The sequence below is a fragment of the Podarcis bocagei genome (genome assembly GCF_964188305.1).
Source record: "Podarcis bocagei genome assembly, chromosome: Z".
NCBI lineage: Eukaryota > Metazoa > Chordata > Lepidosauria > Squamata > Lacertidae > Podarcis > Podarcis bocagei.
The window spans coordinates 53,461,890-53,475,233 of NC_138140.1; the positions used below are offsets into that span (position 1 = coordinate 53,461,890).

The 13,344-nt window shown below is 46.3% G+C and overlaps 1 long non-coding RNA gene across 1 annotated transcript in view; it reads right to left on the minus strand.

Annotated features, from left to right (window-relative positions):
* Nucleotides 1–733: 733 nt before the first annotated feature.
* LOC308579436 overlaps nucleotides 734–13,344 on the minus strand; it is a 44,796-nt gene continuing 32,185 nt past the window's right edge. Inside the window, exon 3 of the long non-coding RNA XR_014004474.1 lies at nucleotides 734–834. This is a non-coding gene — a long non-coding RNA (uncharacterized lncRNA). The remainder of the gene's footprint in view (nucleotides 835–13,344) is intronic.

Here is a 13,344-nt window from a genome sequence, read left to right on the forward strand (position 1 = left end):
GTTTCCAGCAGCTTAAGATCAAATGTAACTCATCCAGTCTCAAAGATAGTAAATAACAAATTTTTCTAGCTTTAAAAGCTCGTTTGACAGCTCTTTTGACAGCTGTCAAACTTCTTGTGTCTCTCAGCAGGCTCACTCACGGATCACTCCCGGATCCGGGGGGGGGGGGTGTTTCACATCAACTTCTAAAATTCCGTTCTCATCCTCCAGCACAAAACTTCTAATGCCAATCGTGAAATTAATAACTTTTGTCTCACAAAGAGATAGATAGTCTCTCCACCTTAGTTATCCAATTCTTGCTTTAAATGTATGCAGAAAGGGGGAGCGGACTTCCTTTTAGCACTCCCCCGATCGTTCCAAATTCAAAAAAAGAGAGATTTTTAAATCCAAATTCCTTACTACTCACGGGTTCTTTCTTTTTTAGTCCAAATGTTCAAGGAAAAAAGTCAGCGCTCTCCGGCCATGGCTCGCGGCTTCACTCCACTGAAGTAGCGGTCTACTCACAGCACCGCGCCGCTCTCCGCACCCTCTCCAAAGCCTTTAAAAAGGCTTCTTTGTGGGTCGGGGGGCGCAAATGGTGCCCTCCGAGTCACCAAGTCCACAGGCTTCTGTGCCTGTGGTTTCTGAGGGTCCCCGCGTCGCCGCCGCGGCAGGACCCGTCCTCAGTAGAGCCGATTCCCTCCGGAGCTCGGAGGGAATCCACCATTGACCGATCGCGCTAACCCGGAAGTCCGGTACCCTCTTTTTTCAGATCGGAACCAGTAAAGGCAGTGAAGGTCCTGTGTCTAGAGGCAGTTGGAGGACGGGTGGCTGCTAACGGGCTGAGGTTGAATCCTGCAAGACAGATGTCCTGTTGTGGGTGGGCAGGTGGGGAGCACTCCCTGGTCCTGAACGGGGCAACTGTGTCCCTGAAGGACCAGCTGCGCAGCCTGGGGGTCATTTAGGACCCATGGAGGTGCAGGTCCATTCTGTGTCCAGGGCAGCTCCTTGTGGGACGCAGGATGAGACCCTACCTGCCCAGAGCGGAACATGCTCTGGTTACCTCTCGCTTGGACTATTGCTATGCGCTCTATGTGGGGCTGCCTTTGAAGATGCCCCGGAAACAACAACTAATCCAGAATGCGGCAGCCAGACTGGGGACTGGGACTGCAGAGACTACATAACCCCGGTCCTGAAAGACCTGCATTGACTCCCGGGACGTTTCCAGGCACAATTCAAAGAGTCAGTGCTGACCTTGAAAGCCCTCAATGGCCTCAGCCCAGTAGACCCGAAGGAGTGCCTTCACCCTGGACGCCAGGGTCCCTCTCCCCAGGGCCTTCTGGTTCCCTCCCTGCAAGAAGCGAAGTTACAGGGAAGCAGGCAGAGGGGCTTCTCGGTGGTGGCGCCCACCCTGTGGAACGCCCTCCCATCAGATCTCAAAGAAATAAGCAACTCTCTGGCCTTTAGAAGACATCTGAAGACAGCCCTGTTTTGGAAAGGTTTTAATATTTGATTAATTATTCGCAGGGGTGGCCAACTCCCAAGAGACTGCAATCTGCCTACAGAGTTAAAAACTGGCAGTGATCTACTCACTTTGGGGGGGGTTCAGGTCAAAGTTGTTGAGCTTTTCTTAGGGAGGAGAAAAGTCCCGTTTTGGGGGAGTGCAGGGCAAAAATGTTGAGCTTTTTTTAGGCGAGTCAAAGGTGTTTAGATTCTTTGGGGGGAGCCAGTGACCTGCCAGTGACCCCATTGCTTCCCTCTCTGCAGAGGAACATGTGAGGTCAATTGGGTAGAGTCCAAATGGTTTCAGGATTGTCTTCTTGTGCTGTTTCAGACACGTGGTTTACATCTTTATGTACATGTTTGCCTTGTACATTATTGAACATTGAATTTATATCTTGGAGACCTTCAGTTCTTATAACACTCTGAAGGAAGTAGACGATTCCATGTCTGGTGTTGAGGAGGAGCCTCCTAAGCAAGCGTTTAGGGTGAAAGTTGTCGCCTTCTTCCAAACATGCTTTGCAGCGAAGCGGCCAAAACCCTCCCATTTTGTGTCCCTCCATTTCCAACATTTCCAAATAAAGCTCTTTCTCCCTGCGGCTTCTTCTGCAGTGACTAATACACTGGAAACCTCTTCCGAGGCCCCGTGCTTATACTTCGTTCCTGTTTGGAAAAGCAAGCCAAGTCTCCATTTGTCTCCGTTTTATTACGTTTGCCAAGAATTGATATACAGTTGTACCTCAGGTTACAGACGCTTCAGGTTACAGACTCTGCTAACCCAGAAATAGTACCTTGGGTTAAGAACTTTGCTTCAGGATAAGAACAGAAATCGTGCTCTGGCGGTGCGGCAGCAGCAGGAGGCCCCATTAGCTAAAGTGGTGCTTCAGGTTAAGAACAGTTTCAGGTTAAGAATGGACCTCCGGAACGAATTAAGTACTTAACCAGAGGTACCACTGTATACCAAATGAAATTAGTTTTATTTCCCATTGGGCAGCGGCCGCAGACACATTGCAGGCTCAGGATTCTCTCCCAGGCGATGTGAAGCAATGTGGCCTTTTCTGAAAGTGAACCTTCATGGTTTTACTAGCGCTCCTTGCCTCAATTTTCCTTGGTGCCTTGTCTCCTTGCCTTAGTCCCCCGCTTGGTTTCTGATACACTTTCCAACATAGCCCCAAAGCAGTTGCTTTTGCAATACCACCAACTGCCCCAAACAGAGGGTCGTGATGAGTTAATCTCACACCTTTAAGCTTGAAAGGGGTGGTGGCCCAAAGGGCCAAAATAAATATCATAATGTGTACCCCTAGAAATCCTTCAGTGTACTTCTAACAGGAAAGTTATGGTAACCTATTGCTTTATGAAACTGAGGATTTTGCAAGTTGCCGCCCCCCCCCCAATTGGGGCAGGAATACAGTCGTACCAACTTCCGGGTTAGCGCGATCGGCTAATGGCGGATTCCCTCCGAGCTCCGGAGGGAATCGGCTCTGTGGAAGACGGGTCCTGCCGCGACGACAACGCGGGGACCCTCAGAAACCACAGGCGTGGAAGCCTGTGGACTTGGTGACTCGGTGCGCACCATTTGCGCCCTCCCCAACCCACAAAGAATCCTTTTTAAAGGCTTCGGAGCGGGTGACGGAGAGTGGCGTGGTGCTGTGAGTAGACCGCTTCTTCTACGGAGTGAAGCCGCGAGCCATGGCCGGAGAGCGCTGACTTCTTCCTTTGAACATTTGGACTGCAAAAGTAACAACCCGTGAGTAGTACGGAAATCGGACTTAAAAATTCTATTTTTAAATTTGGCACGACCGGGGGATGCGTTAAAAGGAAGTCCGCCCCCCGTCTTGTAGACAATTTAAAGCAATAATTGGATAACTAAGGTCGAAAGACCACCTTTCTCTTTGCGAGACAAAAGTTTTTAATTCCACGATTTGGCACTATAAGTATTCTGCTGGAGGATAAAATCTGATTCTAAGGAGCTGATGTGCAACCCCCCGGGATCCGGGAGCGATCCGTGAGAGAGCCTGTTGAGGAGATATAAAGACTTTGACAGCTGTCAAACGAGCTGTCAAAGTTAGAAAAATTTGCCTTTTGTTATTTCTGCTGGATATTTTTGATACATTTGACTTTAAGTCGCTTGAAAATAAAGAAAAAATAAAAACAAAGTAACCAGACTGTTGGAGAAAGAACACTAAGTAACCAGAACCCCTCTAGAGGGGGTTCTGAGACATTACAATGGCTGCAGATGGAAAATTACAGGCGGAGCTGGATAGAATGTTCTTTCTCTTGGGAAAATTACAAGATCAGAGTGAAGCTCTGGCCACAGATGTTATGACCTTGAATTCTGAAGTAAATAATCTTGTTGATGGTGCCAAGGACTTGACACAAGAAAATCTTGCAGATGAACAAGAAGAGATATGGGCAGATTCAGAGGAGTGGGAAGGAGGAGCTGAAACGTTGCAGGTGAAAAAAAGACAACCAGAGGCCTGAAAAAATGGATTACAAAGGAAACAAGACCTGGATGATGAAAATTTGGCTTGAACTTGAGAATGAAGATTGGAGAGATCCCCCCATGGGGAGATCGGAAGACCTATGGATTACAAATTTGATCAAGGTGAAAGTTGGAGCTTTTGGGACATTTGGGACATTTGGACTTAAAAGGAATAAGAAATATGATTTGGGCTCCACTTTTGAATACGGAGGTCTGGTTGGAAGAAACGTAGACCCCATTGGGACAGAGCTTCTCCGAGATTCGATGTTTACTATAAAGGACTACCAACAAAACCGGCAGAGAGGGACTAAAAGAGATTTAAGGGCCTCGGACGTGAGGGATCCGGGCTGAGAGCTGATGGATTGATGGACATTCTTTGGGGATCAAAACCGGGAAAGGGGGGGAGAGTTTTGGAATCCAAAGGGTCTATAATTATATGGTTTTTTTGGTTATTTTGTTTTGTAAATAATATAAAAATTGGGAAATTCGTGGAAGGGAAACTGGGTCGACCGTAGAAAAGTATGCAAAGGGTGTGTATTTGGGTTTAATTGAGGTGTATAAGCTAAATTTGGTTAATTAAGAAGAAGTAAGTAAAATATTAATAAGGTAAAAGTTGGAGATAATAACTTGCTGAGTTAATCACTGGAGTTGGGATGCAGGAAGGGGAGGTGTGGGGAAGTCAGGGAAAGTGGTTAAGAAAATAGGGATTTGAAATTATATGTTTTTGTTTCTGTGTTTGTATGTCTTTGTATTGTTTGTGTTTGTGTAAATTGTGAAAACCCAATAATTTATTTATTTTTTAAAAAAGGAATACAGTCGTACCTCTGCTTACTCTGGATACGTAATTTTTGGGATGCAAACGCAGCAAACCTGGAAGTATTTTTCTGGCTGTTGCCGTGCACACATGCGCAGAAGCGGTCCTCCAGGTGCAAATTCCTCGGGATGCGGCCAGACCTCCAGAACAGATCCCGTTTGCAACCAAAGGTACCACTGTACAGCTAATTGTGGATCACAAAGATACAGCTCAAAGCTAGAACCGCTACATGGTGCAAACGGCATACACACTAACACAATGTAACACAGGCATCCCCAACCTACGGCCCTCCAGATATTTTGGACCAATTCCCATAATCCCTGACCACTGGTCCTGTGAGTTAGGGATCATGGGAGTTGTAGGCCAAAACATCTGGAGGGCTGCAGGTTGAAGATGCCTGATGTAACAGCACACGGTGGGAATCCAAGCTTAGTTGACAGAAATGGGTGAGAATCAAACCTGAATTGGCACAAGTGGCCACTCCTTATTACACATGTGTATTAAACAAAAAATGAGGTGATGGTGTGCACCAGGCATAGGCAAACTTGGCCCTCCAGCTGTTTTGGACTACAACTCCCATCATCCCTAGCTAACAGGACCAGTGGTCAGGGATGATGGGAACTGCAGTCTTAAAACATCTGGAGGGGGCCTAGTTTGGCCATGCCTGATCTAGGGCATAATGATATTTGTTTCTTATAACCTCCGAGAGAAACTTTGCCATGACCAGTGTAATATCATTTGACCTGTCTTCCAAAAGATATTTAATATGGGGGACTTTGGATTTTCCCGGCAAATTTGCCAGGAAGGGTTTGATCCCTTCCTCACTTTGCCCACAATGCAGTAGGATATGCTTCATACAACCAGTTGAAACTGGAATCCTTTGTTTGAAACTTTATCAACACCACTACCAGAACCACTGGGCGGGGTTGCACTTTTGCAGAACAATCTGGCTGTAACCTATTGCTTTGCAATCACCGTTGGACTTTTAACTCCTCAAGCTCCTGGGTTTTCATTGGCAGGAGATAAGCCACTTTAGGCTTACAACATAACAAAAGGGCATATTGCAGTCTAGAATTTACTTCACCATTTTGTTTTAAATCCTGCTTTGCACATTTGTAAGCAGGAAAATTGCCTTTTTCCCCTTCCAGCAAGCATGAAAAAGCCAGTTCTCTTTCTGGTAGCAAAGCTGTACTTTTCCAGAATAAAAAATCAGAGTCACCTTGCTTTCCTGCCTGCAATAGGACAAATTGTTGTTGTTGCTGTTGTCCTCCTCCTCCTTCTCCTCCTCCTCCTTCTCCGGCGATCCCTCGTAGCTGAGTAAGATTTTCTTCCATAAATATGGATTTTAACAGTGAGTCTGTAAGTGACTGTGGAGGCCAATTCTGGATTCACACATCCTTCCACAGTGGGGACATTGGTTTCTGGGCAGGAGTTGATCCCAGCGAGGCTTCCTTCCTCTTCGCCCGTTTCTCCCTTGTGTCCCGAGTTTGAGTGTCTTCAAAGCCCACGACACCTTTGGTCAAGGCTGTTCTCCCATTGGAGCGCTCGCAGGCCAGTGCTTCCCAGTTGCCGATGTTCATACTACATTTTTTAAAGATTTGCTTTGAGCATGGGAAATAAACAAGATGAGCTTGAGCTCTTGGTACAGCAAACTAAATATGACATAATAGGCATCACTGAAACCTGGTGGGATAAGTCCCACAATTGGAATGTAATAATGGGGGGATACAATCTATTTCAGAGAAACAGACCAGACAAGAAAGGAGGAGGAGTGGCGTTATATGTCAGGGATGTGTATACCTGTGAAGAGATCCAAGAATTAGAACCTCAAAGTCAAAGTGAGAGCATTTGGGTCAAAATTAAGGGAGAGAGGAATAACAGCGACCTCATTGTGGGAGTTTACTATAGATCCCCAAGCCAAACGGAGGACATAGATGATGCCTTCCTGGAACAGATGGCCAAGCATGCAAAAGGAAGGGAGATAGTAGTAATGGGGGACTTCAATTACCCAGATATTTGTTGGATGTCAAACTCAGCCAAGAGCATAAGGTCAAACAGATTCCTCACTGGCCTTGCAGACAACTTCATTGTCCAGAAAGTGGGAGAAGCAACAAGAGGAACAGCCATTTTAGATCTGGTCCTAACCAATGTTGATGACCTGGTTAGTGGGGTAGAAGTGGAAGGATCATTAGGCGCGAGTGATCATGCTCTTCTGAAGTTTACTATACAGTGGAAAGGAGCAGCCAAGCATACTAGGACTCAATTTCTTGACTTTAAGAAAGCCGACTTCATAAAACTTAGGGAAGTGCTGGGTGAGATCCCATGGACAGTAATACTAAAAGGAAAGGGAGTTCATGATGGCTGGGAGTTTGTTAAGAGGGAGATAGTAAAAGCACAACGTCAGGCAATACCAATGAGACGGAAACATGGAAGGTGCTTAAAGAAGCCAGGGTGGCTATATAAAGAACTTTTAACTGGGTTAAGATTAAAAAAGGATGTGTACAAAAAATGGAAAAGGGGGGAAACCACCAAAGAGGAATTCAAACAAATAGCCAGCACGTGTAGACACAAAGTCAGAAAAGCTAAAGCACAGAATGAACTCAGGCTTGCTAGAGAGGTTAAAAGCAACAAAAAAGGCTTTTCTGGGTATGTTCGTAGCAAAAGGAAGAACAAAGAAACAGTGGGGTCACTCAGAGGAGAAGATGGTGAAATGCAAACAGGGGACACAGAAAGGGCTGAACTCCTCAATGCCTTCTTTGCCTCAGTCTTCTCCGATAAAGAAAACAATGCCCGACCTGAAGAATTTGGAGCAAATGATTCAGCAAAGGAAACATAGCCCAGAATAACTAAGGAGATAGTACAAGAATACTTGGCTAGTTTAGATGTATTCAAGTCTCCAGGGCCAGATGAACTGCATTCAAGAGTATTAAAAGAACTGGCAGATGTGATCTCAGAACCACTGGCAGTCATCTTTGAGAATTCCTGGAGAACAGGCGAAGTCCCGGCAGACTGGAGGAGGGCAAATGTTGTCCCTATTTTCAAAAAGGGGAAAAGAGAGGACCCAAATAATTACCGCCCAGTCAGTCTGACATCAATACCAGGGAAGATTCTGGAGCAGATCATTAAGCAAACAGTCTGTGAGCACCTAGAAAGGAATGCTGTGATTACCAATAGTCAGCATGGATTTCTGAAAAATAAGTCATGTCAGACTAACCTGATCTCGTTTTTTGACAGAATTACAAGCTTGGTAGATGAAGGGAACACAGTGGATGTAGACTACCTTGATTTCAGCAAGGCATTCGACAAGGTGCCCCATGATATTCTTGTAAAGAAGCTGGTAAAATGCGGTCTTGACTATGCTACCACTCAGTGGATTTGTAACTGGCTGACTGACCGAACCCAAAGGGTGCTCATCAATGGTTCCTCTTCATTCTGGAGAAGAGTGACTAGTGGGGTGCCACAGGGTTCTGTCTTGGGCCCGGTCTTATTCAACATCTTTATCAACAACTTGGATGATGGACTCAAGGGCATCCTGATCAAATTTGCAGATGACACCAAACTGGGAGGGGTGGCTAACACCCCAGAGGACAGGATCACACTTCAAAACGACCTTGACAGATTAGAGAACTGGGCAAAAACAAACAAAATGAATTTTAACAGGGAGAAATGTAAAGTATTGCACTTGGGCAAAAAAAATGAGAGGCACAAATACAAGATGGGTGACACCTGGCTTGAGAGCAGTACATGTGAAAAGGATCTAGGAGTCTTGGTTGACCACAAACTTGACATGAGCCAACAGTGTGACGCGGCAGCTAAAAAAGCCAATGCAATTCTGGGCTGCATCAATAGGAGTATAGCATCTAGATCAAGGGAAGTAATCGTGCCACTGTATTCTGCTCTGGTCAGACCTCACCTGGAGTACTGTGTCCAGTTCTGGGCACCACAATTCAAGAAGGACACTGACAAACTGGAACGTGTCCAGAGGAGGGCAACCAAAATGGTCAAAGGCCTGGAAACGATGCCTTATGAGGAACGGCTAAGGGAGCTGGGCATGTTTAGCCTGGAGAAGAGGAGGTTAAGGGGTGATATGATAGCCATGTTCAAATATATAAAAGGATGTCACATAGAGGAGGGAGAAAGGTTGTTTTCTGCTGCTCCAGAGAAGCGGACACGGAGCAATGGATCCAAACTACAAGAAAGAAGATTCCACCTAAACATTAGGAAGAACTTCCTGACAGCAAGAGCTGTTCGACAGTGGAATTTGCTGCCAAGGAGTGTGGTGGAGTCTCCTACTTTGGAGGTCTTTAAGCAGAGGCTTGACAACCATATGTCAGGAGTGCTCTGATGGTGTTTCCTGCTTGGCAGGGGGTTGGACTCGATGGCCCTTGTGGTCTATTCCAACTCTATGATTCTATGATTCTATGATCTTTCAACCTCTTTTGGAGACCACAAAACAGACCTCAGTGTAACACTCAAAGTGGAAGTGTGGCACTCAAATCAGAAGCAGAACCAGGGCCGTCTTGAGCACCCCAGGCTCTCCTGTCTTCCACTGCCTCCCGCAGTTTGGTCAAACTCACGTTTGTAGCTTTGAGAACACTGTCATCCCCTTCTCCTTGCGCCCTCCATTTTCCCCAACATCAGGGTCTTTCCCAGAGAGTCTTCTCTTCTCATGAGGTGGTCAAAGTACTGGAGCCTCAGCTTCAGGATCTGTCCTTCCAGTGAGCACTCAGGGCTGATTTCCTTCAGAATGGATAGGTTTGTTCTTCTTGCAGTCCATGGGACTCTCCAGAGTCTCCTCCAGCACCATAATTCAAAAGCATCCATTCTTTGGCGATCAGCCTTCTTTATGGTCCAGCTCTCACTTCCATACATCACTACTGGGAAAACCAGAGCTTTAACTATAAGGACCTTTGTCAGCAAGGTGATGTCTCAGATTTTTAAAATGCTGCCTAAAGGGTAAAGGTAAGGGTACCCCTGCCTGTACGGGCCAGTCGTGTCCGACTCTAGGGTTGTGCACTCATCTTACTTAAGAGGCCGGGAGCCAGAGCTGTCCGCAGACACTTCCGGGTCACATGGCCAGTGTGACGAAGCTGCTCTGGCAAGCCAGCACCAGCGCCGCACACGGAAATGCCGTTTACCTTCCCGCTATAAAGCGGTACCTATTTATCTACTTGCACTTAAGGGTGCTTTTGAACTGCTGGGTGGGCAGGAGCTGGGACCGAAAGACGGGAGCTCACCCCGCCGCGGGGATTCGAACCGCCAACCATGCGATCGGCAAGCCCTAGGCACTGAGGTTTTACCCACAGCGCCACCCGCGTCCCCCCAAAATGCTGCCTAGTTTTGTCATTTAGTTTAGCCACCTCCAATTTTTTGGGGGGGGCAAACTCAAAGCTTTTAGTTTCCTTACTCATCAGGAATATTTGCTGCCATGGAGTAACAGAGTGGCAGAGGGTGGGGGCAGGGACTTTCACTCCCGTGCTTTTCACTGCTGCCAATAGAGAGGGACTGGTACAGTTGCAGCCAGGATCCGTTCCGGAGATCTGGCCGGATCCCAAGGTTTCCGCAATTCTTCCAGGCTTGCCGTGCGCGTATCCCAAAGGATATGTGACAAGAGGGGCACGTAAGTAGAGGTACCACTGTATACAATAGGTATACATTGGGCACCCCCCAGAATCTGGTGCCCTGGTTCCCTACACCCCCTTGCACCCCCAGGTCGAGACAGGCCTGAGCGTGCTCAAAACAGAGAACGTTCGGCTTCTGGGAAAAGTCCACCAACCGGAACACTTCCCTCCGGGTTTGCAGCGTTTGAAAACCAACATTGCACCGTATAGTAGCATTGCTTTCCTTGCTCCTTGCCTTCTGAAGGAGCTTTTGTCTCTCTGTCCTTCCCCCACCCAACACTCAGTCTCCCTCTAGACACTAAAAATTCCTCAACGCTTCAGTCATTTCTCCTTTGTGCAGCTATCTAAACTGTGTACATACATGGCGGGGAGATAATTTTGAATTACAGCAAGGGAAAAAAACTAGAAAGCCACCCAGGGCTGGAATCGTGAGCCATATATGGGATCCAGAATAGTTTTCACGGGGTGTTGGCTGACTTTATCTTCTGCTGGATTTCGCCAAACTTAATTCCAGAATCGTGACCTTTCCTTGTTCTTGCTTGCGTTGCTAGGGACCTGGAGCAGACCGTGCATTAACAGGACAGCTTTAGGGTGAAGAGTATTGTTTCTAGGACAGTTCCTGAGGAGGAACTCTCTGCTTTTTAAGATGCTGTCTAGCTTTGCCGTTGCTTTTCTCCCAAGAAGCAGGCGTCTTTTAATTTCATGTCTGCTGTCACCATCTGCAGTGATCATGGAGCCCAAGAAAGTTGATTTTATTATTGTTGTTATTTTAATATTGCATATATATATATATATATATATATATATATATATATGCAGGTTTTGGTGTCTTCGGGTGTCTTCCCGTGTAAGAGTTGGGGTGTCTAGGCGACGTTTCGACGAGGTCTCACTCGTCATCTTCAGGCTGGTGCTTTCGGCTTCTTGTTACTGGAACAGAGCAGGATCTCAGTGTTTGAGTTCCTATAAATACTGTTGAGGGGGTGTGGTGTATAGCCTCCAACGTTCTGGGCAGAGAGGAAGTTCCCAGGTTAGTGTGTCTTTTCTTCTTTTGTTCATTAATTACTTGAGGGATATCTTGAGTGATTTCTTGAGTGATATTCTGAGTACCACTTAGGAGGGTCATTAGGTGTGGATTAGTTGCTAAAGCTTTCGTGTCTTGACCTCTTGAGCTTGTGAAGAGTTTTTTCTGAGGAGATGGCTGTACTGCACTTAGTTGTGCTCTGGCTTGGCTTCGTGTATAGGGGCGAGCTGTGGTTTTGTGCCCTGTGCCAGCCAGATCTGTGTAGGGATTGCAGGGGGGTGCAGCATCCGGAGGTGCCACTATGGTTTGGCTACTGGATGGTGTCTGTAATTTATCTGTGGAGAGGGTCTGGGTTTGGGTCTGGTGTGGTTGATTGGAGATGGCGTTCTGTGTGCCTCTGGTTCTGGTGTCGGTTTTTGTGGGGAGGGCTCCGGATGCTGCACCCCCCTGCAATCCCTACACAGATCTGGCTGGCACAGGGCACAAAACCACAGCTCGCCCCTATACACGAAGCCAAGCCAGAGCACAACTAAGTGCAGTACAGCCATCTCCTCAGAAAAAACTCTTCACAAGCTCAAGAGGTCAAGACACGAAAGCTTTAGCAACTAATCCACACCTAATGACCCTCCTAAGTGGTACTCAGAATATCACTCAAGAAATCACTCAAGATATCCCTCAAGTAATTAATGAACAAAAGAAGAAAAGACACACTAACCTGGGAACTTCCTCTCTGCCCAGAACGTTGGAGGCTATACACCACACCCCCTCAACAGTATTTATAGGAACTCAAACACTGAGATCCTGCTCTGTTCCAGTAACAAGAAGCCGAAAGCACCAGCCTGAAGATGACGAGTGAGACCTCGTCGAAACGTCGCCTAGACACCCCAACTCTTACACGGGAAGAGACCCGAAGACACCAAAACCTGCATTCCTGTACCCGTGAAAATCTACGAAAGCAAATATATATATATATATATATATATATATATATATATATATATATATATATATATATATACACACATACACACACACCAAATATACCAGGCATGTCCAACAAGTAGATTGCGACCTACTGGCAGATGTTCATGGGATGTTCCTGGTAGATCCTGATAGATTTCCGGCCCCTCAGTGATCCCCTCCCACCCCTCAAAAAAGCTCAACAACTTTGCCTTCCCAAGAAAAGATCAACAACTCTGGCTTCACAAGAACAGCTGAACAACTCTAGATTCCTTTAAAAAAGCTCCACAACTTTGCTTTTCCGAAAAAAGATCAAACAACTCTGGCTTCCCAAGAAAAGATCAAACAACTCGGGCTTCCCAAAAACAGCTCAACAATTCTGTGTCCCCCCCCCCAGCTCAACTCAACAACTTTGGTCCGTCCAACGACAATGGGTAGATCACTGCTAGGTTTTTTTCCACACTGTGAGTAGATCGCAGTCTATTGGGAATTGGAAATATATTTACAGAATGTAAAGGAAGAAATGTTAGAAGATGTTCTCTTTTTAAAAAATGTAATACTGTAAGAAGAAATAAAAATAAATAAAAAGTATGCATCCCTCCCCTCCTCCTCGCCCTTCCCACCCCATTAGTAGATAGGTAGCCGTGTTGGTCTGCCATAGTCAAAATAAAAAAATTCCTTCCAGTAGCACCTTAAAGACCAACTAAGTTAGTTCTTGGTATGAGCTTTCGTGTGCATGCACGTTTCGTGTGTATCTGAAGAAGTGTGCATGCACACGAAAGCTCATACCAAGAACTAACTTAGTTGGTCTTTAAGGTGCTACTGGAAGGAATTTTTTTATTTCTTCCCACCCCATGTTTCCGTGGGAGAGTTGGCTTATGCTTCTTTTTATCAAAAACAAATTCCTAACAGAAGGTGGCAAAGAGAGGCAATGTTGTTGCAAGCAGGGTTCCTGTGCGTTGCGAAT